The following is a 15,975-nucleotide window of genomic DNA, read 5'->3' as shown; positions in this document are numbered from 1 at the left end:
CACCTAAACTACTTCAAGGCACTTGATAGGTTCTCAACGAATATGCAATGAGCAAAAGGCTATATGGATAAATTGGTTAATTAATCAATTAGTTTTCTGCTCAGGAAAGAATTCCCTAAGAATGTGACCTAATTGCTGAGGCAAGGGAGTGAGTGGGGAGGAAGGAAGGCAGGAAAAAAAATATCTGAGGCAAGAATGAGGAGCTGTGGGGAGCATGAGGTTATCTGGAGTCAGAGGGTTTCTGGCCCAAGCAAAAGCAGGTGCAAAGACTCTGAGTCACAAACCCCCTTGGCACCTCCAAGGAACATCAACAGTTAGTGGGCTGGAAAGTCAATGAAGGAATTTGAATTAGATGGGAAGAGAGAAGTAATCAGAGATTCAACCCTGCTGGCAAGCCATAGAAAGGGCTTTGGTTTTTATTTAAAGACTGATATATAGCCAGGCGCAGTTGCTCATACTTATAATCCCAGCACTTTGGAAGGCCGAGGCAGGCGGATCACAAGGTCATGAGTTCGAGACCAGCCTGGCTGACATAGTGAAACCCTGTCTCTAGTAAAATTACAAACATTAGCTGGGCATGGTGGTGGGGGCGCCTGTAATCCCATCTACTCAGGAGGCTGAGGCAGGAGAATCGCTTGAACCCGGGAGGCGGAGCTTGCAGTGAGCCGAGATCAGGCCACTGCACTCCAGCCTGGGCAACAGAGCTAGACAGCATCTCAGAAAAAAAAAAAAAAAAAAAAAGACTTATGTTGCCATAAGGATCCCTTTAACAAATTAATACGTAAGTAAATTTAAAGTTGGGTGTGGTGGTGCATGTCTGTATTCTCAGCTACTTGGGAGGCTGGGGCTGGAGGGCTGGGAGTTCAAAGCTGCAGTGCGCTGTGATCGAGCCTGTGACTAGCCACTGCACTCCATATTGGGCAACACAGTAAGAACCCATCTTTTAAAAAATGTATTAGTAAATTTCTAAATTTATTTTTTGATAAATACCAATTTACGTAGTTGTTTTAATTGCTAGACTGGAAAGACACGGATCTTTATCCCAACTCAGTAATAAGACAAATAGCACAATTGGAAAGTGAGAAGGGGTTTGAATAGGTATTTCTCCAAAGAAAATATACCAGTGGCCAATAAGCACATGACAAGATGCTCAACATCATTAGCCATTATTAAAATGCAATTTTTTTTTTTTTTTTTTTTTTTGAGACAGAGTCTCACTCTGTCACCCAGGCTGTGGTCTTGGCTCACTACAACCTCCACCTACTGGATTCAAGTGATTCTCCTGCCTCAGCCTCCGGAGCAGCTGGAATTACAGGTGCACACCACCACGCCTGGCTATTTTGCATTTTTAGTAGAGACGGGGTTTCACCATGTTGGCCAGGCTGGTCTCGAACTCCTGAACTCAAGAGATCTACCCACCTCGGCCTCCCAAAGTGCTGGGATTACAGGCGTGAGCCACTGCACTCAGCCACTAAAACACAAATGAAAACTATGAGATAATCCTTCATACTGACAAAAAATGGCTCTGATAAAGGTAGGCAATACAAGCATTGGAAATGTAAAAGGAAACAGCCACTGTAGAAGACTCTTGAACTCATTTTTTTTTTAAATCACTTTTGTTAGGTATAATTTACATACCATAAAACTCACCTGTTTTTAAGTGTACAATTTAATGTTTTTTAGTAGATTTACAGCTTTGTGCATCTATTAGCAGAGTCCAGTTTTAGAACATTTTCAGTAACCCCCAAAAAGTCTCTTCATGCCTATTTGCAGTGAATTCCCATTTCTATCCTTGGCCTCAGACAACCGTTAATTTATTTTCTCTATGTATTTATTTGCCTTTTTTGAACATTCCATATAAAAGGAATTCTACGATATATGCTGTTTTATGTCTGGCTTCTTTCACTTAGCATAATGCTTTTGAGGTTCATCCATGTTGTAGCAGGTATCAGCATTTCATTTCCTTTTATGGCTGAATAATATTCTCTTTTATGGATATACTATATTTGAGTTATCTATTAATCAGTTAATGGGCATTTGGGTTATTTCCTCTCTTTGCTATTGTGACTAATGCCACTATGAACATTTGTGTACTGGTCTTTTTGTTGAGATACATTTTCATTTCTATTCGGTAGATACCTAGATGTGGAATTACCAGAGCATATATTAAAATAAAATTTAACTTTTAAAGAAATTGAACTGAACTGTTTTCCAAAGTGGCTGTACCATTTGTTCATGTAATTTCTTAGACTCCAGAAACCTGAACCAAACAGGTAGAAAGCCCCCAATTTCAAACATGAACACGCTGGAAAAGTGAGAACTGAAAGATGCCAGGAAAAATCATTGAATAGAGAGGACCAGAGGCTGCAGATTATCCCTTCAGGCATGAAACTGAATCTTTTTATTGTGGGCAGAGGTGCCTGCTGCTTGAAGTTCAGCGGGTCAGACCCCTGGCGAGCATAGACATGATGTCCTTCAGGAGGGTCAGAAATTTCCGTAGATTCCCCAGTCATAAGCTCCAGGTTTGAAAACGTCTGCATCCTTTGTCTACTCCATAAGTAGGATTTAAAACCAAAGTCTGTTTGTTTTAATCAAAAACAGATTATTATTTTTATTGAGGCAGGGGTAGAAGGTGGGAAGGGACTTCTTTCCAGTCTCAGATTATCTACGAGAAGAATGTTGATGAAGTTAATGTTTTCCAAGCAAAGACAAGTCAGTGGAATGATTGGTAGCTTAGTTGGGCTCGAGTGTGGTCCTAGCACCCACAAAATTGTGGGTTTGCTTCCAATACCTGTACCTTCTCTATGGTTTTTGTTCCTCTGAACTGTTCTTACCAGAAGTCATCTCAATTTGAGCAGTAAAACAGGGGATAAATTATGATGCTCTAGGAAGCTTTAAATCCATCCCCTAGATTGCTTTGCCTTTTTAAACCATTCGCAGCCCAACAGATTCGTGATCATCGGCAGGCAGAACACTAGCGCTCTCACTCATTTCAATCCCCCGCGCCCCATCCAGCACGCTTTCATGAACGTCAATCAACCGTCATAAACTATTTGCGAAATCCACCTGATAACTAAGGGCATCTTTTGATTTGTGTGAGCGACTTTCCATGTGATCTTGATTTCCTCTCAGCCCTTCACTCTGTCTCAAGCGCCTGGAGTTCCTGGCCCTACACAGAGAAAAGAGACCCATCTGTTTAAAGTGACACTGTCCAAAATGTATTTCCCATATCTTCCCTCCACCCTCGCCTTTTCCTTTGGGAGTTTAACTTTTTTCAGCGATCTCCTGCCCTCTCCTTGGGGACACTTTCTTAGTTACTCCCTTTTGCTTTGAAGCCATTGCCTTCTTCTTCTCCAGAACCTCAGGCACTAGTGGAAGGAATTTGAATTCAAGAAACTCCTAATTATCTTGCAATTTCTGGTCTGCATCTTTCTTGGTCCTACAAGTGACCTGAAAAGGAATCAAGACTCCCCAAAATGAACCTTGGAACTCTCATGATGTCTCTGCTATGTTAGCTTCTGTCTGGGAGAGACTGTGAGGTCGAGACAGGTCCAGGTGTGCAGGTGGTAATGACGGGTACTGGGGCCATGCAATGAATGCCCAGTGAGGATAGAAGAGGTCTTTAAATGCCTTTCTGTTCTGGGTCAGTCATATGTTTTTTTCAGGTCTATGCTGTATATATGAAAATTTCCTTTTTGATGAATTTTGAAAATTCATTATTGATTAATCTGGTTTTAAAATTTAAAAATATAGTTGACTCGCCAGGCATGGTGGCTCACGCCTGTGATCCCAGCACTTTGGGAGGCTGAGGTGGGTAGATCACGAGGTCAAGAGATCGAGACCATCCTGGCCAACATGGTGACTACTAAAATACATGTTTCTACTAAAAATACAAAAATTAGCTGGGCGTGGTGGTATGCGCCTGTAGTCCCAGCTACTCGGGAGGCTGAGGTAGAATTGCTTGAACCCAGGAGGCAGAGGTTACAGTGAGCCGAGATCACGCCACTGCACTCCAGCCTGGCGACAGAGCGAGACTCCATCTCAAAAAAAAGTTATATATATAAAAATATATATATAATATGTAAATATTATATATATATATAGTCCCAAATTAACTGACATGCATTACTGTCCTTTTTCTTCTAAAATGTTTAGCTAGAAGTGAGCTCCATTTTCTTGCTTCTAACTGAAACTTTTTTTCATGGCAGGGCAGACGCTCACAAAAGTGCTCAGAAGTAAGACCTTTTTTTCCCCACAAATTAGAAATGATTTGGGATGTTACGAAAAGCCTTTTCACATGAACACCGTATATGTGCCGGGTCCGACCTGCAGACCCTGACCAAAGGTCGGATGAAAACATGCACTCAGACACAGATATCCAGTGAAAGAGTGGGCTAGGGGACCGGGCGTTCACAGAAGGAGTTGTTGCAGTCTGCTTGCACACACCAAGGAGGGTGTTCTAAAGAGTACGCAGCTGTGGCCCTGACAAGCTGGCACTGCGGGCATTTATTCAGTACAGATTTAATGGCAAAGGCTTTGAGTCAACACACCTGTGGATAATTAATATTGTCACCCTCCACAGAGAGAGCAGTCCTGCGGGTGACTAAAGGCCAGGGTCGGAGGCCTAAGTAAACTAACTTTTCTAGATCAGTTTCTTTACATCCCCTTGTTACTTGCTTTTTACTGTTAGCTCAAGGTAAGAGGATCAGGCTGCCTTCAGCCATAAGCCTTCCCTAAAGCTTTTACAAAACCTCCCAGCGTTCCAAGAAGGTTTGTGTTTTTCCTGTAATTTTCTCTTACAACTTCTCCCACCACCCTGACCGAAATCCTACATATATGTGGTTCATATAGCAAGTTTCCTTTACCCTGTTAATGCACATGCTTAATGTATTTCCTAGTGTTACTCGGAGTTCAGTTACATCTGTCCCACTCTCTCCACTGATTACAAAGGCACAAATTCAAACATGTTTCAATTCTGACTTCCAAAGGCAATAAAGCGATGACTTTCATATGCCTTGGCTACTTATTAACCAAGTGCCATGGTGAAATTATTGAAACACTCAATAATACCTATCCTTTAGGAGTATGGTACCACAAAGTAGTGGGACATGATAGATGGTGGAGATCTACTCTTTTCAGAGAATGAGGTTCAGTGGTCTACTGCAGCAGTTATCAAACTAGGGTAATTTTACCCTTGGGAACACAAGAGGACCTAATTTTAAAAAGTGCAAGATCCGGCCGGGCATGGTGGCTCACGCCTGTAATCCCAGCACTTTGGGAGGCCAAGACAGGTGGATCACAAGGCCAGGAGTTTGAGATCAGCCTGACGAACATGGTGAAACCCCATCTCTATGAAACACACACACACACACACACACACACAAAATTAGCTGGGCGTGGTAGCACATGCCTGTAATCCCAGCTACTCAAGGAGCTGAGGCAGGAGAATTGCTTGAACCCGGGAGGCAGAGGTTGCATGAGCCAAGATCATACCACTGTGCTATCATCAACCACCATATAGATTTTTTCTAAAATTGATCTGTCTGAGAACACTCCTGATATCAAAGTGTGCATTTTCTCAATGGCCTTTCTTATATTAAAAAACAAAACAAATAACAACAAAAACAAAACAAACAAAAAACCCATGTTTCTCTCACTCTTCTCAATATGACCAAGGTTCTTTAGCTCAAAGTGCGAAACACTCTGGGCTTCAACACAGAGACCATTGGAAAGACCTGGGTGGGAAGAGTCTTTCCCTGGTAACTGAATTGTTCTAATTGCTATATAACTATCCTTTAGCAAGTCAGAAAGTTTCCAATGATTTGATTTAAGCAAATTAAGGGAAAATCTAGTCAAGTTCTCAACTAGAATAGAGTGTAAAATGTAATTATTTATTGTGGGTTACTATGTGATTTTTGGCAAATAACTTAGTGTTATATAATTCTGAGACATTTGTGTAACAAAACCTGATCTATTTTCATTTATTTGTATACTAAAATACATTTTCTCAGTAGTTTTAAGTTGGGCATAAAACTGATGTTGAAATGACTTATCATGGCAATGTGTATATTTATCAATAATCACATGAACTAATTATAAAAGCTCAATTGTGTCATTTAGATAAATATCTAATTAGTTTCACCTTTATACTTACTGATTAGTTTCCGAGTTCATATTTTTATTGTTATGCTTGATTGTATATAAGTAATAATTTTAGTGATAATTCAACTCAGAGGAACTCATAAAAATGAAAGCTGGCCGGGCACAGTGGCTCATGCCTGTAATCCCAACACTTTGGGAGGCTGAGGCAGGTGGATCACGAGGTCAGAAGTTTGAGACCAGCCTGACCAACATAGTGAAACCCCGTCTCCATTAAAAATACAAAAATTAGTTGGGCGTGGTAGCCACACCTGTAATCCTAACTACTCAGGAGGCTGAGGCAGGAGAATCGCTTGAACCCGGGAGGCAGAGGTTGCAGTGAGCTGAGATCATGTCATTGCACTCCAGTCTGGATGACAGAGTCAGACTCTGTCAAAAAAAAAAAAAAAAAAAGAAAGCCTGTGCCATCCCCCAAATTGACTGTAATGTACATATATATTTTTGTTGTTGTTGCAAGTAAGTAGGCTATGGAAAACTTAAAATAATTTTAAGCATAACATTATTACATTATTCAAAATTTATAATCATCAACGTATTCAAGAATTATGCAGCACTTTAATTTTTAAAAATGTCAATAATTATAATACAAAGAAAAGCATCTGCTTAATCTTAAGATACATATTACTTTATCAAAAATGTGTGTGGGGATGTACATAGTTTTAAAAAATTGTGGAGGACGGTGGATAACAATATTTTGAAGCCTAAGGGCCCAGCTTGGCTAACCACTAAGCTCTGTTAAATCTTCAGTTTTTATCTTGTGTCTATTGGAAACAGCCTCCAAATCCAAAGAGGCCCACTCAGACCAGATATTACAACACGGCCTTCCTCAAGTTCTTGAAGTTTTCCTAGATACTCAGCAGGGTCATGGAGGCTAGCGTTATCCTCTTTGTCCTCAAAATAGAAATCCAAGAAACCTGAAAGTGAACTGAAAATTTAGAGCGCTGGCTCGTGGATGCCATTGTCACTCCAGAAATGGTCTGAATTCCTCTTTCCACTCGAAATTTATTTGCTGGCCACCAAACTAGAGTTGGACTCCAAACTAGAGCTGAGCCACACTCTTAATTCCTGGGAAATTGTCCAGGAAAATGAGCTGCCTGTTCAGGATCTTTGCGAGGGCTCTAGGGCGCAGACTTGTCTATTTCAACACATGCATACCTGAACCAACTCAACCCTGTTTGCATCGCCAGTGTGTTCCCTGTCTGAAAAGAACTGGGTGTCGAGCTTGTTGAACTTGAGAACCCTTAGGCTGCCCGAGGCGCAGCGAATGTGTACCAGGAACAGTAGCTGCGCCTGGACAGGAAGAGGCGCGGAAGCCTAGCTGAGTGGAAGTCCTTAGTCTTCCAACAGCCATAGCGGCGGGAGTTGGGAAAGAAAAGGTACGTACAAAGTCCTTTGTCGGAGAAGACCTCCGAACTGTTATTAAAGGACAGCTTTCTCCACCATCTTCCCATTCCACCACCAAAGAGGAGGTAAATTGATTTCTGTTGAAAGTATTTTTTGGAGGGGGGAAGACGTTGAGACTCCTAAAGACATTTGCCTGACGCCTAGAGGATCCTCGTGCTCCACTTCGAAGAATCGAAGTCTTGATAATCAGCAGAAATGACCTCTGCACACCTTTTCCCCATTCATTAAACTATTCGAGCAGCCTACCATGCTGTGCGGGCACCCGAGGTACCAGGAGAATGAAGAACAAGATAGCACAAAGAGTAACACAAGCAGTTAATTATAATAATGTATAGTGGAGCAACAGACATAATCACCGGGCATTTTGAGGGGGCCACAGAGAAGGGTTACCTCCCCAGTCCTTAAGAACCCGCGAGGCATATCTGCCGGAGATTTTCTTCCTTCCAGTATGGAGCGGATTCCTCATGCCGCGAACCAAATCCACCAGCCATTCCGCGGGGTGAGTCAATTTCATAATCAAACCATTTGGACGGAAAACTCAGAACGACCAACTTCTGCTTCTAGATCGTTCCCCGGGTCTCTGGACCCTTCCCAGGATCAGAAGGAAGGAAGCCCCTCTCGTGAATGGTTCTCTGTAGTATTTTCTCCCGGCAGAATAGGTGAGTTTGAGAAAATATCATTTCCCACCGGAGAGGCGAAGTTCCCTTCTGCTGGAGGTGGAGTTTTTGGTCTTGTCCTTGTTTTCGTTTTTGTTTTCCTTCTTCCCTGCGGGAGTACGGGGAGGGAAAACGTAAAACACCAACAGAAGTTTGAAGAAACAATATTACATAGTCGCAATTAAAATTATTTTAAAAGACATCTCTTTGAGGAGAGGAAAAGAATTTCCTTTAGTTTTAAAGAAACACAAGAACAACAAACTTTTTGCTCTTGTAAAATTAAAAAAAAAGATTGTTACTGGGATGGCCGGTTAGCTCAGTTGGTTAGAGTGTGGTGCTAATAACGCTAATGGTTGCGGGTTCGATCGCCGTACAGGCCGGAAGAATTGTCACCTTTTCTCTTCAATTTCGCGGCAGTCACTTCACATCCAGCTACACGTTGAAAATAACAGCCCCTTCAACTTAAAGTCGGAATTAAATGTTGATGTCATTTCTTCTTCAGCAGTGACACCTACCCATTTGATTCCTGCCCTCCTCTCAAGGGGCTTGGGAAAGAAAAAAAAATCTTATGGAACAAGAGACCTGACGCCCTAAGACATTTTAGTGAAGAAAATGAGGGTGTTAGAGAGAGGGTAGCACTGGGCTTGTATGTGTGTCTGATGCCCGCTGTCCATCTGAACTCCATGTATTTTTGGTCCCTTTCTCAGGATCCAGCCTATCGCGTCTGCTTGTGGCTGTCACATGCGTCCTCCACCTGGTGGTCTCCTCACCCCTTACACTATCTTTTCAACACTGTTGAAATTGATATTCTGTATTAGATAACCACAATGGGAAACCATGCATACTTATTTTGCTTTCCTTTTTTTCATATTAAATTCTCAGTCGGTTCTCATCAGAATTTTTGTCTTTGAGGACAGAATTTTTTCTTTTTTCTTCTAGATAACCAGGTCTCAGAATGGCTCTGAAGACAGAGTAAGCATTCGGTAAATATTTGTGGAGTGACAGTTGAAGACTCGCCATTAGAGTGTGTTTACAAACATTGGGATTTTGTTTGCCCAATCTGACTGATAAACATAGGTAAAGGAGCAAAAGTCTGCCAAGGTCTACATTTACAGCAAAACAATGTGGTTGTAAAGACCATATCATTTTATAGAATACACAGAATTACAGATGTGAAAAAGAAATGGTAAAAATAATCCCAGCAAGAAACGAAACTTAGACATTTCGGATTTGACAAAGGGGCATTTTCAAAGGATGATGAAACCACTGCTCAATACTTTAAAAAGACAAAATCAAAGCTCATTCAAGGGAGAACTATACTGTAAACCACAGTCCCTAAAAACAGAACAGATTGCTAATCTTTTTTTCGTTAGGTTGTTATAATCTATGGGAGCATGGTTACTTGTCAGAGACTGCCATTGTTTGGTCGGCACTCAGAGGTTTGTTTATTGGAGTGAGTCCATCCCTGATCAGCTGACTTTCAGAAGCCAGAAGCAGACACTGATTAGTTTTCAAAAGTGTGCTCACAGAAGTGATTGTTACTGACAGATTGAGCTGATTGAAAACCGGTTCTGGGCCGGGCGCTGTGGCTCACACCTGTAATCCCAGCACTTTGGGAGGCTGAGGCGGGTAGATCACCTGAGGTCAGGAGTTGAAGACCAGCCTGACCAACACGGAGAAACCCCATCTCAACTAAAAATACAAAATCAGCTGGGCATGGTGGCGCATGCCTGTAATCCCAGCTACTCCAGAGGCTGAGGCAGGAGAATCGCTTGAACCCGGGAAACGGAGGTTATGGTGAGCCGAGATCGCGCCACTGCACTCCAACCTGGGCAACAAGAGCAAAACTCCGTCTCAAAACAAACAAACAAACCCCAACCACGCTCCCTTCCCTTTTGTTGGGAGCAAGCCCCCCAAAATCTGGCAGTAAACTGGCCCCAAAACTAGCCATAAACAAAATCTCTGCAGCACTGTGACATGTTCATAATGGCCCTAACGCCCAAGCTGGAAGGTTGTGGGTTTACGGGAATGAGGGCAAGGAACACCTGGCCCGCCCAGGGCAGAAAGCCACTTAAAGGCATTCTTAAGCCACAAACAATAGCATGAGCGATCTGTGCCTTAAGGGCATGTTAAGTAGCACAACATTCCTTTACTTCGGCCCATCCCTTCGTTTCCCATAAGGGATACTTTTAGTTAATTTCATATCTATAGAAACAATGCTAATGACTGGTTTGCTGTTAATAAATATGTGGGTAAATCTCTGTTCGAGGCTCTCAGCTCTGAAGGCTGTGAGACCCCTGATTTCCCACTTCACACGTGTATATTTCTGTGTCTGTGTCTTTAATTCTCTAGTGCCCTTGGGTTAGGGTCACCCCGACCAAGCTGGTCTCCGCAACTTTACCCATGCTGTTCTTCAGGTGACCTTGTAGTGCTCTTCCACTCTTTCTTTAAGCTAAGCATCATGACTTTGGGATGTTAGCAAATATGACAAAGAAGTTTTTTTTTTTTTTGAGACGAAGTCTCACTCTGTCGCCAGGCTGGAATGCAGTGGCGCTATCTCGGCTCACTGCAAGTTCTGCCTCCTGGGTTCACGTCATTCTCCTGCCTCAGCCTCCCGAGTAGCTGGGACTACAGGCGCCCGCCACTACGCCTGGCTAATTTTTTGTATTTTTAGTAGAGGCAGGATTTCACCGTGTTAGCCAGGATAGTCTGTTCTCCTGACCCCGTGATCCTGCCTCCTCGGCCTCCCAAAGTGCTGGGATTACATGCGTGAGCCACCGCGCACGGCCCTGACAAAGAAGATTCTTGAGTAAGCCCTTTGCTCTTTTTTTCTTGTTTTTAAATAGACTTTATTTTTTAGAGCAGTTTTAGGTTCACAGCAAAATTGGATGAAAGAGTACAGGGAGAGTTTTCTCATATACTCTGCCTAATCCTCCTCCTCAACCTCCCCACTATCAACAAGCCACACTGGAGTGGCACATTTGTACATATGAATCTGCACAGACACATCATTATCCCCCAAAATCCATAGTTTACATTAGGGTTCACTCTTGGAATTGTATATTCTATGGGTTTGGAAAAATATATAATGCAATATGGAGATTGATTGATTATTGTGCCCCAGCTGGGACACAAACTGGTCAATCCCAACTTATCAGCTATGAACTAGTGAGCTAAATAGATCTGCATTTTTTTTAAGCTATTGAGGTGGTTTATTAAGAAGTATATTTGTAGCAATAGATAACTGATATGTACACTAAAATATCATTCATTCTACATCAGCAAAGTTAGCTTTTTTGCTACTATTCTAATACATAAGAGAAACACATCAAGGTCTTTGTGGGCATGATTTCCTATGTTTGGAATGACTTTACCTAGATATCCCCATGGCTAATTCATTTTCTTTCTTCATAGTTTTGCTCAAATATAACATTTACTCCATTTAGAAACTGAAAATAAAAACTCAACCCTAATGTCCATCCTTGATTAATTTTTCTCTTTAACATTTGTCATCACATCATGTATTTTATATATACTTTCTTTTTTTTTTTTTTTTTTGAGATGGAGTCTCACTGTTGCCCAGGCTGGGGTGCATTGGTGGGATCTTGGCTCACTGCAACCTCTGCCGCCCGGGTTCAAGTGATTCTCCTGCCTCAGCCTCCTAAGTAGCTGGGATTATAGGCGTCTGCCACCACACATGGCTAATTTTTGTATTTTTAGTAGAGATGGGGTTTCACCATCTTGGCCAGACTGGCCTTGAACTCCTGACCTCGTGATCCACCTGCCTCAGCCTCCCAAAGTGTTGGGATTATAGGTGTGAGCCACCGCCCCTGGCCTATGCTTTACTTTTCTAAAAAAGCACGTTAATCCTGCCATTAGAAAGGAAAAATTTCTTTATATTTTGTTCATTGGTGTTACCCCAGTGCTTAGTACAGTATGTGACACATAGTATGCATTTAATAAATACTTACTGTGAATGAATGAGTGATCAAATTCTTCTTTGTCTAAAGAAAAGAGGACACATGCTTGAAGAGAGGTTGGGAGAGAGAAGCAAAGATTACCTTAGGTCTGGGACTTCAGATATGTTGTGTCATTAACACTGGAACAATCCATTTTCCTTTTCTGAAAGTTCATAGCAGGACCTACCTGGTATAAGCTGTCTCCCTCCATCTCCTGTCCGGTGTGATTGGAGTTACCCACATTAGGTTTTAGCTATAAGGTCATCTATATTCCAGCTCAAAGTATCTCTTAATTTATTAAGATCTATGGAAAGTCTAGATTATCTCAAACCCACTGAAGGGCAGTAATTCATTGATCTATATTCTATCAATTGGGGATGAATGTGAATCAATAAATCTTTCAGCGTCATCTTCTCTTTGAATCTATTATGTCTGTCTACTATCTGATTATCTTTAGTTTTTCCAGTTTCAATGTACCCTTTAAGAATCCATGTGGAGTACCTATCTAAATACTTGAATCCCTTTTGGGAAGAGCTTTTGTTTTTATTTATTTATTTGTTTCAACTGAAGGTCTCATAGATCTCCTCACAGATTACTTGATAGCCAATGGATTAACTGCCTTTACAAAAGGCAATTACATATGGCCTGAGCTTAAGAGTCAGCATTACATGTTAGAAAATATGGACACTTCTGAAGAATATAGATCACTTTTTTTTTTTTTTTTTTGAGATGGAGTCTGGCTCTGTCGCCCAGGCTGGAGTGCAGTGGCCGGATCTCAGCTCACTGCAAGCTCCGCCTCATGGGTTTGCGCCATTCTCCTGCCTCAGCCTCCCGAGTAGCTGGGACTACAGGCGCCCGCCACCTCGCCCAGCTAGTTTTTTGTATTTTTTTTAGTAGAGACGGGGTTTCACTGCATTAGCCAGGATGGTCTCGATCTCCTGACCTCGTGATCCGCCCGTCTCGGCCTCCCAAAGTGCTGGGATTACAGGCTTGAGCCACCGCGCCCGGCCTATAGATCACTTTTGTGATAGGCTGGAGGTGGAGCAGTGTTCATTAAATGACACCAATGACATGGCAAACTAGTGGATTGCCAAGTCTGTTGCTCCATAGTTGACTTCTCATGATTCTTTCCACCACTTTAAATTTTAGCGTAGCTATTCTAGAATAAGTCTCCATGTATCTTTGTCTTGAAAACAAAAAATAGCAGAAGAGAAGCATGAAATCAAAATTTACTGGTGACCTGTTGCTGTTAGACAGCTTTGAAAAATTCCTTATTCTCCTGAAGGGAAAGTAATTTTCCCATACTCCCATCGGTGAATTACTAATGACATAAAGAGAATTTTATCTACATTGAACTCAGCAATTTTCTCCTAGCTTTTGGATTATTCCTATGAACATTTAAATATGACATTTGACTCCAACCTTTTTTTTTTTTTTTTTTTTGAGGCGGAATTTTGCTCTTGTTATCCAGGCTGGAGTGCAGTGGCACAATCTTGGCTCACTGCAACCTCTGCCTCCCGGGTTCAAGCGATTCTTTGCCTCGGCCTCCTGAGTAGCTGGGATTACAGGCTTGTGCCACCATGCCCAGCTAATTTTTGTATTTTTAGTAAAGACGGAGTTTCATCACGTTGGCCAGGCTGTGGCTCACACCTGTAATCCCAGTACTTTGGAAGGCCAAGACTGGCGGGTTACCTGAGGTCAGGAGTTTGACCCCTATCGTAAAAAAAGCTTCTCTTGGCTCAACATTTTTCTCTAGTTAGTGCCCCATTTCTCAGATGACTTTATTTAAAAATTTCCTATATTCAGTTATTCAGATTTACTATCTGCAGTTTCTCTCTTCCCTTTCTTTTGGAAACCCACCACCTTTAGGTTTTTTGGTATTAGCACTTCATGGAAACTTCTGGTCAAAATCATGAATGACCTTTACATGTCTAAAATTAATGATCACTCCCAAGTCCTTATCTTTCTTGACTTCTCAGGGGCAATAGGCACATTATTCTTCTTAAAACATTTTATTTGATTTCCAAGACACTGATCTCCTGATTTTCTTTCTCACTGGCTCTTCCTTGTCAACAGCCTTTGTTTCCCCTCTTCCCACAGGACTCCAAAAAAAAAAAAAAAAAAGACTAAAAGTCAAAAATGCGTTTAGTACCCTCCCCCCCCAAAAAAAATCACAAAGTTTAGAAAATTTAAGGCAAACCATGGTAAGTCAGTTACTGTATTAGAAATGAACAATTAGGGCCAGGCGCCATGACTCACGCCTGTAATCCCGGCCGGATCATCTGAGGCCAGGAGTTTGAGATCAGCCTGGCCAACATGGCAAACTCCGTCCTACTAAAAATGCAAAAAAATTAGACAGGTATGGTGGCAGGCGCCTGTAATCCCAGTTACTCAGGAGGATGAGGCAGGAGAATTGCTTGAACCTGGGAGGCGGAGGTTCCAGTGAGCTGAGATTGCGCCATTGCACTCCAGCCTGGGCGACAGAGCGAGACTCCATCTCAAAAACAAACAAACAAACAAACAAAACACATATCTGATTGTTGTGGTTTGTTCAGAAAATATAAGGAGCTCTCAGAACTCAAAAACAAGAAAACCAAATAATAACGAATATTTAAGCACACACTTTGCAAAGATTGTATATGGCCAACAGATAAACACATATACATTATGAAAATATGCTTTAATATTTAGGGAAATGCAAATCAGAATCACAGTAAGATACTAATATATTTTTGCTAGAATGGCTACAAAATTAAAAAATAATTGAAAACAAGCATTGGTGAGAATGAGGGGGAACATAAACTCTAATATATATGGTTCCTGGGAATTTAAAACGGTATGAATTGTTGCCGGAAATTTAAGACGATATGACTGCTTTGGAAAGCAAGTCAGCAGTTTCTCATGAAACTTGTAATACAAAAGTGATAAACACTACATGAAGGTCCAATATCACTGTGAAGAAGGACAGGAGAGAATTCTAAAAACAGCAGAACTCAAACAACAATTGGTTGCAGTCATCAGATGCAAGGATATTCTCTCACTAAGTATATACAGCAGTCGGATTACACATATTTTTCTCTTATAAAACTATAACCACACTGAAGATCATTTCCTTTCATTTTCTTTTCAATATTGATTTAGGTTTGCCAATTATCTCTTGCTCGAAGTAAATTTAAAAGTACATTATTTACTTATTGATGCTTTCCTATAATGTCTTAGCTGAACATTTCTAGTCTGAAAGACTATTTACATTCGACAATCTTGCTCGCATTTGGGATAATTTCTCCTACCTGAGTCTGATTTTTGTAAGGAATATTGAGAGCCTTAACCTTAGTGGAGTTGGGCTTCTCTGAGTCCTGCTCTCTGGCAACAAAAAGAAGCAGTGCATGTAGGATTCACTTTTGCCTGCCTCAGTGACAAAGAGAACCTAAAAGCAAAATATTTCACAATTTCCTTTCTTTTGGAACTGAATCGCCTGCAGAATTCAGGTCTCTTTAGGCAGAACATCCACTTAGGCTCTCCTCTTCCCACAATTCCTTTTTTTTTTTTTTTTTTTTTTTTGAGACAAAGTCTCACTGTTTTTCCCCGGGTGGAATGCAGTGCTGCGATCTCAGTCACTGCAACCTCCGCCTCCTCCCCAGTTCCGGCGATTCTCACGTCTCAGCCTCGGGAGTAGCTGGGCTTGCAGGAGCGCACCACCACACTGCGCTGATCTACCTTTCTTTCCTTTCCTTCCTTCCTTCCTTCCTTCCTTCCTTCCTTCCTTCCTTCCTTCCTTCCTTCCTTCCTTTCTTTCT

At 41.7% G+C, this 15,975-nt stretch overlaps 1 non-coding gene across 1 annotated transcript; it reads left to right on the top strand.

Moving 5' to 3' along the window:
* The first annotated feature begins 8,524 nt into the window (after positions 1-8,524).
* Positions 8,525-8,599, top strand: TRNAI-AAU. The gene has a single exon. It is a non-coding gene; the product is annotated as a tRNA-Ile (tRNA).
* The last annotated feature ends 7,376 nt before the right edge of the window (positions 8,600-15,975 follow it).

This window comes from Theropithecus gelada, chromosome 4 (assembly GCF_003255815.1).
Source record: "Theropithecus gelada isolate Dixy chromosome 4, Tgel_1.0, whole genome shotgun sequence".
Classification (NCBI taxonomy): domain Eukaryota; kingdom Metazoa; phylum Chordata; class Mammalia; order Primates; family Cercopithecidae; genus Theropithecus; species Theropithecus gelada.
Note: the sequence above shows the minus strand (reverse complement) of the source record. Positions and strands in the feature narration are given on the sequence as shown.